This window comes from Lagenorhynchus albirostris, chromosome 10 (assembly GCF_949774975.1).
Source record: "Lagenorhynchus albirostris chromosome 10, mLagAlb1.1, whole genome shotgun sequence".
NCBI lineage: Eukaryota > Metazoa > Chordata > Mammalia > Artiodactyla > Delphinidae > Lagenorhynchus > Lagenorhynchus albirostris.
Genome location: NC_083104.1, coordinates 52,342,362 through 52,355,885, shown reverse-complemented (window position 1 = coordinate 52,355,885; position 13,524 = coordinate 52,342,362). Strand labels below are relative to the sequence as shown.

Below are 13,524 nucleotides of genomic sequence, written 5' to 3'. Positions count from 1 at the left end.
CTGCACTGCGTGGCTTGTGGGATCTTAGTTCCCCAACCAGGAATCGAACCCAGGTCCTCGGCATCAAAAGCACAGAGTCCTGGGGCTTCCCTGGTGGCGCAGTGGTTGAGAGTCCGCCTGCCGATGCAGGGGACACGGGTTCGTGCCCCGGTCTGGGAGAATCCCGCGTACCGTGGAGCGGCTGGGCCCGTGGGCCATGGCCGCTGGGCCTGCGCGTCCGGAGCCTGTGCTCCGCAGCGGGAGGGGCCACGATGGTGAGAGGCCCACATACCAAAAAAAAAGCAGAGTCCTAATCACTGGATTGCCTGGGAATTACCTGTATTCTTTTTCTTAAAAAGAAATCACCAAGTTCCAAAAGCTTCTGGCCCCTTACATGGAGTCCACATCTAGTTTCAAGACTTTGGAGTCAAGTCGGGATTCAAGTTCTGGCCTGGTGGGACTTTGGGCAAATTACTTAACCTCTCTGGGCTTCAGTTTCCTTGTCTGTAGATAGTGTCAGGTTTCTTGAAGAGTCAGAACATGTATAAGTTGCTTCTTACAGTTCCCTGAACACATTAGGGAAGTTCAAGATGGAAAGAACCTGGGGAGAAAAAGATAAATCCATACTTGGTTTGAATTGCTTGGGGCCTTCTGCAGGGAGACGTCCAGGAGACAAGAGAACATTGTGGACCACAGGTCAAAAGCGGATGAGCGTCAGAGGTGTTGGGTGAGGCCGTTATGAGGTCGGATTGCCCTGAGGGAGGTCTATGAGGTGTGGAGGGGAGGGGGTCTAGAGCCCAGGAACCACTAAATAAGACTGAGGTGCCCAGGGCAAGGCCTGGACAGAGTCCACGTTTCATTTTGTTTCATTTCAATCATGGCCCCAATTCCTGGGCCCTCCCTGAATCCACCTTGGCCATGAGACTTTACAAGACAGAGTCTATCTCCCAGCCCTTGCAGATAGGGCTTGGCGTGTGACTGGCTTGGCCAAGGCAACGGGGTGGAGGTGATGGAGTGTCAGGTTCAAGTCACATACGTATTTGCCAACTTGACTTTCTCCTGTACCTTTGCTCTCTTTAGACTACTTCTAGGAGGTAATATGAATCATATTTTAAATATTTTACTACATACAGCAGCTCAAATTCATTTATTCTTAAATGCTAATTTTTCATTATGTGAATAAATCCCAATATAGTTATCCATTTCCCTATGGATGACATATAAGTTGTTGAAGGTTTTTACTAATACAGAAAATAATGGAAGAATATTCCTGTGCATGCCTCCTGTATACATGGGTGAGACTTTCTCACGTGTGTATACTAGCAAGTCATGGAATAGGCACACTTTAGATGTACTCAAATATTGCTAAATTGCTTTCCAAAGATTTTGGACCAGTCTACTCTTCCCACCAGCAATACATGAGAATACATTTAGCATAGCTTAGTGTCATCATCCTAATTTTTGCACTTCTTTTTCCAATCTGATGGGTCTGAACTGATATCTGGTTGATATACTAATGTTTATCTCCCTGACTTCCAAAGAAGTGGAGCCTCTTTCCATGTGTATATTGACCCTTCTGGTTTTCTCTTTTGTGAATTGTCTGTGCACATCCTCTGTCTCTTTTCCTGTTGGGTTGTTTGCCTTTTTTTTTTTAATAGACTTACTCCTACAAGGCTTTACATAATCTTTGTATTTTATATTATATATTCTATATAATATTAAAGATAGTATATAAAGAACATAATGTATATCATATATAATACATAAAAAAATATTATACATTCTTTATATATTTTGTTGCTTATATGCACTGCAAAGATCTTTCACTATTTTTTTTGAATAAATTTATTTATTTTTGGCCACATTGGGTTTTCGTTGCTGCGTGCAGGCTTTCTCTAGTTGCGGCGAGTGGGGGCTACTCTTCCTTGTGGTGTGTGGGCTCCTTCTCATTGCGGTGGCTTCTCTTGTTGCAGAGCACCGGCTCTAGGTGCGCCCGCGGGCTCAGTAGTTGTGGCTCACGGGCTCTAGAGCGCAGGCTCAGTAGTTGTGGCGCATGGGCTTAGTTGCTCTGCGGCAAGTGGGATCTTCCCAGACCAGGGCTCGAACCCGTGTCCCCTGCATTGCAGGTGGATTCTTAACCCCTGTGCCACCAGGGAAGCCCTTTCAGTAATTTTTTAACAGCTTTATTGAAAGATAATTCACATGTCATACAACTCACCCATTTAAAGTGTAAAATTCAATGGTTTTTTAGTACAGTCAATTATAGAATATTTCATGAATATTTAGAATATTTTCATGACCTTGTAAAGAAGCCCCCTGCCCTTTAGCTAGCTCTCCTTTCCCCCCATCCCTCCAGCCCTAAGCAACAACTAATTTGCTTTCTATCTCTATAAATATGCTAATTCTGGACATTTCATGTAAATGCAATATTCAATATGTGGTCTTTTGTGACTGACTTCTTTCAGTTAGCATAGTTGTTTGTTTTGGGATTTTGGGGTTTTTTTTTTGCCACACCGCAGGCTTGTGGGATGCTAGTTCCCCAAACTGGAATCAAACCCAGGCCCCTTGGAGTGGAAGCATGGAGTCCTAACTACTGGACCGCCAGGGAATTCCCAGCGTAATATTTTCAAGGTTTATCCATGTAGTGTGTATCAAGATTTCATTCCTTTTCATGGCCAAATAATATTCCAGTGTAGGGATGTACCACATTTAGTTTACTGATTCATCAGTTGAAGTAATGTTTACTGAAAAATGCGACCAAAATTAAAAATTGTTCTGATTTCTGCCCATCTGATCTGATTGCTTACCCCTGTCTTCCTCCCACACATGATAAGAAAAGGTGTTTTGACCAAAATGATACAAAGGTTTATCCCTGGCTTTGAATTGTACTTTATTGATATGAAACCTTAATCCAATGCCCATAATTAAAGAGGTAGCTCTAGAGGCCCTTGGCATCCTCAGTGTAGCCCTGGATCAAGCATCCCTATCCCCTGAGCTCGTTAGAAGTGCAGGCTCTCAGCCTTCCCCAGACCTGTTGGGATTAAACTCCAGTTTAAGGAGATCCCCAGGTGAGATGTATGCCCATTAAAGTTAGAAAAGCTCTGCTCTACACTGCTATTTCTTACCCTGCGTCCATATTGAAACCACCTGGAAGGCTCTGCAAACAACGATTTTCAGAGATTCGGATTCACTGGTCTTGAGCGGGTCCCAGATTCCCTGGGTGACTCCGCTGACCTGCTGGCCTGAGAAGATCTGATAGAGATGTCTTTTAGGAGCAATCTCAACTTTTTCCTGTAAACCACTTTAATGTAGGAATATTTATTCTACATGTCTTAAGGGTTTGCAGTTCTGTTTAGCAAAACTGACTGGATGGCTCTCAGGAAGGGACCCGTATGTCCCTTTTCTAAGGAATTGGAGTGTGATGGCCAGTTTCACCTCCGCTCTCTGACCTCCTATCTTAGTGGGCGTTCAAAGCTGTGCTGACGAAGATGGTCTGTGTTTCGCAAAAAACACAGCTGAAGCCCCTGCGCAGGGCATGCTGCCAGGATGTGCTGTTTTTTCTTGGTCCATTTTCAGCATCCAGTGTCCGAACTTGCTCTGCGAGGAACGGTTGCTGCTTGAAGCAGTGTTTACCCCAAACTGACTTCTTTCCTGCTTCTGCCAACAGATTAAATACAATAGGAACAAACATCTTGGGTAGACACCAGGATTTGTCTCTTTTTAAATAAACCCAATCCTGATCTTATCTTTGCTAAGGAAGCTCTGGCAGCAACAAGCTGTCAAATCTATTTCCCTGCCGTCTTCTCATCTCTCCGAGGATTTCCTTCCATGTGCTGGTTTCCTCTGTGCCCTGATTATGTGCCCTGTCGTGTTGTTATGATCTCGTGGCTACGATGACCAGCTCACGGTTCCAGGTGGGCAGTACAACTCCACTTTGCATGTTGGTAGAAAGTTTCATCCCTTTACCGGGTGTTGTCAACATCTCCCTGCCACAGTCCTGCCCTACATCTGTCTCAGTGTCACAGCCGTGCCCCAGCGCTGAGGCTGAGGCCACTTTTCCGAGTTAAAGGAAACAGGAGGGAGGGGGGCAGGAAGATATGTCTGTTCTGTGCATCCTGCCGTTATCTAACTCACAGATACGTGTGCGAGGTCCTCTTTTTTTTTAATTGAAGTATAGTTGATTTACAATGTTGTGTTAATTTCTGCTGTACAGCAAAGTGGTTCAGTTATACATGTACATACATTCTTTTTTTTAATGTTCTTTTCCATGATGGTTTATCCCAGGATATTAAATATAGTTCCCTGTCCTATACGGTAGGACCTTGTTGTTTATCCATTCTATATGTATTAGCTTACATCTGCTAATTCCAACCTCCCATTCCATCGCTCCCGCAACCCCCTCCCCCTTGGCAACCATCAGTCTGTCCTCTATGTCGGTGAGTCTGTATCTGTTTCATAGATAAGTTCATTTGTGTCCTATTTTGGATTCCACATATAAGTGATATCGTATGATATTTGTCTTTCTCTTCGTGACTTACTTAGTGTTTATGATCATGCCTATGTCCATCCACGTTGCTGCAAATGGCATTATTTCACTCTTTCTTATGGCTGAGTAGTATTCCATTGTATATATGAACCACATCTTGAGTGAGGTCCTCTTGAACTTTCTGTTACATTATATGCAGCCACCTCAGGGCTTGGGCCAATTTGACTTATTGGAAGGAGTGACTACACAAGAATCAAAGACCCTGAGGTTCCTGAAATGCACACCCAGCAGGGCACTCACGGGTGTTGGATGGCTTCTTGGGTTCTCTCCAGGGGTGGCTGAATTGCTAAGCTGCTAACTCGACCTGCTTCTCTCATACTGTGCCAAGGAACCCTGCTTTATTTTCCAGGCACCGAGTGTTAAATCTCCTGTGTTGGTGACACTTTCCTAATTCCGGCTCTGGGACATTCCCTGTTACTTAAAGCAGGCTCCTTGCAGGGTTTTCATCCAGTCAAGCCTTCTCAAACCTGGGCAATTCAAGGTGTGAGTCTCAGTTTGAGATAGGACAGACCTCATCTGACCCAGCATTTCAAAGCTCTTTACACAGAACCAGTTCTGTATCCGACAGAAGCCAGGATCGCTTGCTCAGCAGCTGGTACCTGGGCCGGCTGTGGGCAATTACTCCTGTTTTTGATCTTTGCAAAAGACGTTTGCTAATTTGTTGGTATGCTGCCTCTCTGATCACATGGCATGTCTGCGCCTGTGCCTGTGTTTCCTTTGTAAATAACAGCTTGTTCTTTTCTTTCAGCCAGTGCTTGCTTACCCTTACCTGCCCTTTTAATTTGTTTAAACTGGTTTCATTGTTGTAAATTAGGGCTCTAATAAATAATTCAGTAGCCTGAGCCCAAGTCCCCGCCTCCCGGAGGTGGGAGCCCCTGCACGACATTTATTGGTGATTCCAGGGAAGGGTGTAGAGCCGTTTGCCATAAGATTTATTTTGTCTCCCGAACAGCCCACCACAACTTCTGAGCCGTCTCTGATGTCCTGCTGTTCTGACAAGGATTCGATGTGAACATCGTTTCCTTTCACTTGTAACTGCAGGAGAGTCTGTGTTCGTGTGTGTGTGTGTGTGTGTGTGTGTGTGTGAGAGAGAGAGAGAGAGAGAGAGACACGGGGGGGGCGGGGGGGCAGGAGAGAGAGAGGACAGGAAACAATGCTCTAGGAATTGGTTTCATTTGATCGTTCTGCCTAAGTTTCTAGGTTTGTCTGTCTGTCTCTCTCAGTCCCCCACCCTATCCCAGCTCTTTCTTCCCTGCTCTTGTTTCTTTTGCTCATTCCCAACCACCACATCCAGCCCCACCCACCTTAACTGACCTTAATACACAACATTATATATAATTCCACCTTAATTGAACTTCATAAGTTCTAGTGTGTTCTGTTATTAAATGACAGCAGTCATATAAATTATTTTTTCCTTAAAGAAAAGGAAAGGGTGGTGATTTAAATGCTTTCTTTTTCTTATCAGTTTTGAAAATGCCATATATATGGTTTTATTAGCAAATTTTCCATCATCCTGTATGATCCCACTTTTTTCATTTTACATTAAATCAAGAGCATTTCCCCAGAGTATTACATATTCTTAAAAAATGTATTTGACTGTTTGTAAGTTGATGACATTTTAGTGTTTGTTTCTTTTTAATTTTAGGATATACCTAAATAACCATTGTTGAATTGCAGGTACTAGAATTACAGGATTTAAAGTGTATATTTTAAAAGTTAGTAGCCACGTAGGTGGGCCCAACTTACTGCCCACCCAGCTGGCATTGAGCAGTATCTTGGCAAAATACATCTTTGCCCACTGAATAGGTGAAAATGGTACCTTGATATTTTAATATTTTATTTTAATGTGCATTTCATTGATTCCCAGTGAATTGAAGACTCAGATAACAGCAGTAAGAAAAGGAAAGAAGTTTACTTGCAAGAAATATGAGACAGCCAGAAGGATCTGCTATTCAAATAAAAAAACACAGCAGGTCATTAAAGCCAAACACTGCAGAATTACCAAGGTGACTGACTTTACAGCTGGTATGTTCAGGACTGAAAACCAGCAATTTCCTTACAGGGTTATCATTTCTATGAGGTTGTGGCCAGACTTCAGACAGCAGCATTGCCAAAGTCAGGGATAAAGTTGTTTGCCTTAAGTTGTCAGCACCTTACAGGCCATGCTCAGGAGTCCGTTTATTCGAGGGGCTAGAATTTGACAGGCCTGAAAGTGTATTTTCCCCCAAACCTGGGACTTCATGGAAGCAAGATGTCAGTTTTGCTTCCACAAGACGTTTTATGTGTAGCAAGGATCTTGTATTTCTTCTTTTGTAACTATATATTTGTGTCTTTTGCCCTGTTTAATTTTATTGGGGTTTAGCTTTTGTTTACTAGACTACTTGTATTTTACTTGCTACATATTAAAAATCCATTGCTGTGTATTGCAAAAAATATTTTTCCTGCGTCATTTGACTTTTGATATGGTTTGTGGTTTTGTTTTTTATTTAATTATTTTTTAATTAATTAATTAATTATATTTTTGGCTGCATTGGGTCTTTGTTGCTGCACGTGGGCTTTCTCTAGCTGCGGCCAGCGCGGGCTACTCTTTGTTGTGGTGCATAGGCCTCTCATTGCAGTGGCTTCTCTTGTTGCGGAGCACAGGCTCTAGCTGCGCGGGCTTCAGTAGTTGTGGCACGCAGGCTCAGTAGTTGTGGCTTGTGGCTGTAGAGCACAGGCTCAGTAGTTGTGGCGCTCGGGCTTAGTTGCTCCGCAGCATGTGGGATCTTCCCGGACCAGGGCTTAAACCCGTGTCCCCTACATTGGCAGGCGGACTCTTAACCACTATGCAACTAGGGAAGTCCCGGTTTGTGGTATTTTTTAATCATATCTAAAACATATTTTTATGTAGTCAAATCCACTGACTGTTTTTATTATTTCTGTTTTGGTACCATGCTCAGGAAGTACCCAGCTGTTTCTCAGCTCTCTCTCTCTCTCTTTTTTTTTCTTTTTGTTTTTTTTTTCGGCTGGTTCATGCAGCTTGTGGGATCTCAGTTCCCCAACCAGGGATCGAACCCCTGTCCCCTGCAGTCGAAGCGTGGAGTCCTAACAACTGCACTGCCAGGGAAGTCCCTCTTTTTTTTTTAATCGAAGTACAGTTGACTTACAATGTTGCATTAGTCCCAGCTCTTTCAATATCGCTTACAGGCAGTCCACAAAATGGGAGAAAATATTTGCAAATCATTAATCTAATAAGGGGTCAAGGGATTTTCCTGGTGGTCCAGTGGTGAGGACTCCATGCTTTCACTGCAGTGGCCCGTGTTCCCTGGTTGGGGAACCAAGATCCCGCAAGCTGCGCAGTGTGGCCAAATAATAATAATAATAAGTTAATATACAGAATTTACAAAAAACTCCTACAACTCAACAATGAAAAACCAAACAACGGGTGAAAAAGCGGGCAAAGGACTTGAATAGACACTTCTCCAAAGAAGATAAGTACATGAAAAGCACATGAATAAATGCTCAACATCACTAGTTATTAAAGAAATGCAAATCAAAATCACAATGAGATACCACTTTCCATCCATTAGGATGGATGTCTATAATAATAATAATAATAACAAGAATTAGTGAGAGGGCTTCCCTCATGGCGCAGTGGTTGAGAATCTGCCTGCCAATTCAGGGGACACGGGTTCGATCCCTGGTCTGGGAAAATCCCACATGCCGCGGAGCAACTAAGCCCTGTGTGCTACAACTACTGAGCCTGCGTGCTGCAACTACTGAAGCCCGTGTGCATAGAGCCTGTGCGCCTAGAGCCCCTGCTCGGCAACAAGAGAAGCTACCACAGTGAGAAGGCTGTGCACCGCAACAGAGAGTAGCCCCCGCTTGCCGCGACTGGAGAAAGCCCGCGTGCAGCAGCAAATACCCAACGCCGCCAGGGGAAAAAAAAAAAAAAAAGTTAGTGAGAACGTGTAGAAGTTGGAACCCTTGTGCTCCACTGGTGGGAATGAAAAATGGTGCAATTTCTATGTAAAATAATACAGGGGTTCCTCAAAAAACTAAATTTAGAATTACCATATGATCCTGCAATTCCACTTCAAGGAACTGAAAGCAGGTATGTGTACACCCATGTTCATAGCAACATTATGCACAATAGCCAAAAGGTGGAAGCAACTCAAGTGTCCATCAATGGATGCATGGATAAACAAAATTCAGTATATACATGCAATGGAATACTATTCCTTAAAAAGGAAGGAAATTCTGCCATTTGCAACAACATGGATGAACCCTGAAGACATTACGTTAAGTGAAAGAAGCCAGACCCCAAAGGACAAATACTGTATAATTCCACTTACATGAGTGGTCCAATACAGAGACAGAAAGTAGAATGGTGGTCACCAGGGGCTGAGGGGAGAAGGAAATGGGAAGCTATTGTTTAATGGATGTAGGGGTTCAGGTTTGCAAGATGAAAAATTCTAGAGATGCATGGTGGTCATGGTTACACAATGATGTGAATGTACTTAATGCCACTTAAAAATGGTTAAAACGGTTTTATGTATATTTTACAACTTTAAACAATATACTGCTTATATTTTCTTTTAATTCTTTACAATTGTGCTGTGGGATTTTTAGGAACAATTCTGATTTTGAAAAGTGTCAGCAGTTCCTATCCACAGTGCAAGTTTCACCCATCGGTGGTGGGAGGTTGGTTGTTGGGGGCCTGATGAAAACTAAACCAAAGGTGGGGCTTCCCTGGTGGTCCAGTGGTTAAGATTCGGTGCTTCCACTGCAGGGGGTGTGTGTTTTGTCCCTGGTCAGGGAACGAAGATCCCACATGCTGCACGGCCAAAAACAAAACACAAAAAACAAACTAAACCAAAGGTGAGTTAGGAATGGGAACAAACCTTGGGAGAGAGTTGGTGTACCCATCAGGCTCTTTGATGACAAGGAATACAGATTTTCTCAGACTACCTGTTTCTATTTTGTTGTGTAACAAACTACTCCAAACTTTGTAGATTGAGAACAACCTTTTTATTACATCCCATAAATTGTGTGGGTCAGGAATGTGGGCAGGGCTCAGACTGAGCAATTCTTATCATGATGTTGATTGAGGTCGCTCAGTGGTACTAGCTAGTGGATGGGTTTGTCCGGAGAATCCAATATGGCGCCTTGGTGGGGATGCCTGGAGGGCTGGGCTCAGCTGGGACTGTCAGTTGGAGAGCCTACGTGACCATTCAGATGGCGGTCTCAGGGAAGTCAGATTTCCTACCTGGTGGCTCAGGGCTCCCTGAGAGAAGGTCCCCAGAGGACCAGATGGCAGCTGCGTGGCTTTTCTGACTCAGCCTTGGAAGTCACATAGAGTTACTTCTGCTGCATTCTGTTGGCTACAACATAAAGTCACCCCCTAGGTTCAAGGAGAGAGAAATTACCTGCCACCTTCCAATGGGGAAGTGGTGAGGTCACACTGAGGGGAGCATGCGGGCTGGAAATATTGTTGTAGCCATCTTTAGAAAATGCAATATCTCCTCCTGCTAAGGGAAAGAGGATTTATTATAAAACTCAACAGAATTAGGCAAACCCTGGAATGGAAGCAGAGCGGGACCAGCAGTCACTAGTCTGTGGCCTCCTGCGAAATCTGTGCTTGGGTCCCTGTCTGCATAGTTTTTCTTTCTTTTGTTTTTTTTTTTTGCTTAGTTTTTCTTGATCTTCCTCAATTTCCTTTGACCTCTGCTGTCAACCCAAGCGCCTCCACAACCTCTCACCTGTGACCTACTATGGCCTCTCCTGCCTTTCTCAAGCTTCCCCCAAAATGTCTTAGTTCAGATTCCTGAGACAGCCTCTGATCGGCTCCTCTGATATTTCGCAGCAGCCCTTAGCCCAGTCATGGGAGGGGCTGGGAAAGAGGAGCAGGGCGGGTGTCAGATCCCACTGCCTCTGGTTTTCACACCTGGCTGCATATTGGAATTACCTGGCAGATTTTTAAAAAATCCTCTTGGCCTGTGTCCCACATCCAGATGTTCTGATTTCTTTGGTTTGGGGTTAGAGACTGAAAAGGGGTATTTTGTAGATACATGGTACCCAGGCTTCTCCCACACCCAGGGAAGGCTATGGATACCCTGGGAATGACCAAGAGGTCTGGACAGCAAGCTTGCCCAGGGCGTATCATTTACCAGACAGGGAAAGAAAAACAGGCTTTTCTTGTTCTGGGCTTTGATCGTGTGTTGTTGCTTGTTTGTTTTTTTCACAAATAAAATCTCAAAGAATTTGTAAGCTAGAAGGGACCTTAGAGACAACCTAATATAACACTTTCATTTACAGATACGGAATAGGGCAACCACTTCTTCCGGGTTTGCCTGGAGCTGTCCCAGCTTTAGCACTGAGAGACCCAGCATGCAAATCCCTCAGTCCCAGACAAACCAAGAAGGCTGGCCACACTCTATGGAGACTCATTAGCAATCCCTCCCCACTCTCCCCTTCTCCCAGCTTCTGGCAACCACTCTCCATCTCTATGATTCGCCTGTTCTGGACATTTCATATAAATGGAATGCTACCCTATGTGGTCTTTTGTATCTGGTTTTATTTCATTTAGCATGATTGTTTTTAAGGTTCATTCATGTTGTAGCAGGTATCAGTACTTCATTTCTTTTTATGGTTGGATAATATTCCATTGTATGGATATACCGCATTCATCAGTTGATGGACATTTGGGTTGTTTCCACTTTTTTAAAAAATTATTTATTGATTGATTTACTTATTTAGGCTGCTCCAGGCCTTAGCTGCGGCATGCAGACTTCTTAGTTGCAGCCTGCGGACTCCTGGTTGTGGCATGCGGGCTCTTAGTTTCAGCATGCATGAGAGATCTAGCTCCCCGACCAGGGATTGAACCCAGGCCCTCTGCATTAGGAACGTGGAGTCTTACCCACTGGACCACCAGGGAAGTCCCTGTTTCTACTTTTTGGCTATTATGAATTATGCTGCTATGAACATTCATGTATGGTTTTTATGTGGACATATGTTTTTAATTTTCTTGCATATACACCTCAGAGTGGAGTTGCTGGGTCATATGGTAACTTTACGTTTAACATTTTGAGAATCTGCCATACTATTTTTTACAGTAGCTGTACCATTTTAAGTGCCCACCAATAGTGCGCAAAGGTTCCAAATCTTCCACATCCTTGCTAACACCTGTTATTTTCTGCTTTTTTGATTATAGCCATCCTAGTGGGTGTGAAGTGGTATCTCATTGTGGGTTTTTTTTTTTTTTAATGGTACGCGGGCCTCTCACTGTTGTGGCCTCTCCCGTTGCAGAGCACAGGCTCCGGACGCGCAGGCTCAGCGGCCATGGCTCACGGGCCCAGCCGCTCCGCAGCATGTGGGATCTTCCCGGACCGGGGCATGAACCCATGTCCCCTGCATCGGCAGGCAGACTCTCAACCACTGCGCCACCAGGGAAGCCCTCTCATTGTGGTTTTGATTTGCATTTCCCTGATGACTAATGATGTTGAGCATCTTTTCATGTGCTTATTGCCCATTTGTATATCTTCCTAGAGAAACTGATATTCACATCCTTTGCTCATCTTTAAATTGGATTGTCTCTTTATTATTGAGTTGTAAGAGTTCCTTATATATTCTAGATACAAGTTTCTTGTCAAATACATGATTTGCAAATATTTTCTCCCATTCAGTGGGGTTTCTTTTCATTTTCTTGACTCTGTCCTTAAAGCACAAAGGTTTTTAATTTTGATGAAGTCCTATTTACTTTTTCTTTGGTCGCTTTTTCATGTCCTAAGAAACTATGGCCTAATCCAAGGTCTTTGAAGATTTTTTTTTACAGTATTGAGCAGAGTACTTTTATTTTATTCTATTTTTAAATTTAATTTCTATTTTATATTGGAGTATAGTTGATTAACAATGTTGTGTTAGTTTCAGGTGTATAGCTAAGTGATTCAGTTATACATATGCATTCATCCATTCTTTTTCAGATTCTTTTCCCATATAGGTTATTACAGAATATTGAATAGAGTTCCCTGTGCTATACAGTAGGTCCTTGTTGATTATCTCTTTTATATATAGTAGTGTGTATATGTGTGAAGATTTAAACCTATGTGTTCATTTAAGAGTTTTATAGTTTTAGCTCTTATATTTGGTTTCTGATCCATTTTGAGTTAACTTTTATATATGGCGTGAGGTAGGGGCCAACTTCATTCTTTTGCATGTGGCTATCCAGTTATCCCAGCACCATTTATGAAAGAGACTTCTTGCCCCATTAAATGGTGTTGGCACCCTTGTCAAAAATGAATTGATCATAGATGTATGGGTTTCTTTCTGGACTCTCAATTCTATTCCATTGGTCTATATGTCTATTCTTACACCAGTACCACACTGACTTGAAGACTGTAGCTTTATATTAAGTTTTGAAATAGGGAAGTGTGAGTCCTCCAGCTTAGTTCATCCTTTTCAAGATTGTTTTGGTTATTCTGGGTCCCTTGAATTTCCATATTATTTTAAAGATAAGCTTGTCAATTTCTGCAAAAAAGCCAGCTGGGATTTTGATAGAGACTGCATTGAATCTGTAGATCAGTTTGGGGAGTATGCCATTTTAACAATATATCCTCCAAGCCATAGTCATGGGATATCTTTCCATCTACTTAGGTCTTCATTAATTTCTTTTAGTGTTTTATAGTTTGAGTGTACTAGTCTTATGCTTCTCATGTTAAATTATTCCTAAGTATTTTATGCTTTTTGATACTATTATAAATTGAATTTTTCTTAATCTCATTTTCATATTGTTCATTGCTAGTATATATAAATATAATTGATTATTGTACAGGTATACGTTAGAGATATTGTGGGTTCAGTTCCAGACACCACAGTAAAGTGAATATCTCAGTATTGAGTCACATGCATTTTTTGGTTTCCCAGGGCATATAAGAGTTATGTTTACACTATACTGTACTAAATGTGCAATAGCATTATGTCTTTAAAAATGTACATACCTTAATTAAAAAATACTTTATTGC

At 42.7% G+C, this 13,524-nt stretch overlaps 1 protein-coding gene across 2 annotated transcripts in view; it reads left to right on the top strand.

Annotated features, from left to right (window-relative positions):
• The window catches only part of GPD1L (glycerol-3-phosphate dehydrogenase 1 like), a 107,419-nt gene that overhangs the window by 63,576 nt on the left and 30,319 nt on the right, over positions 1 to 13,524 (top strand). The window lies entirely within an intron of this gene.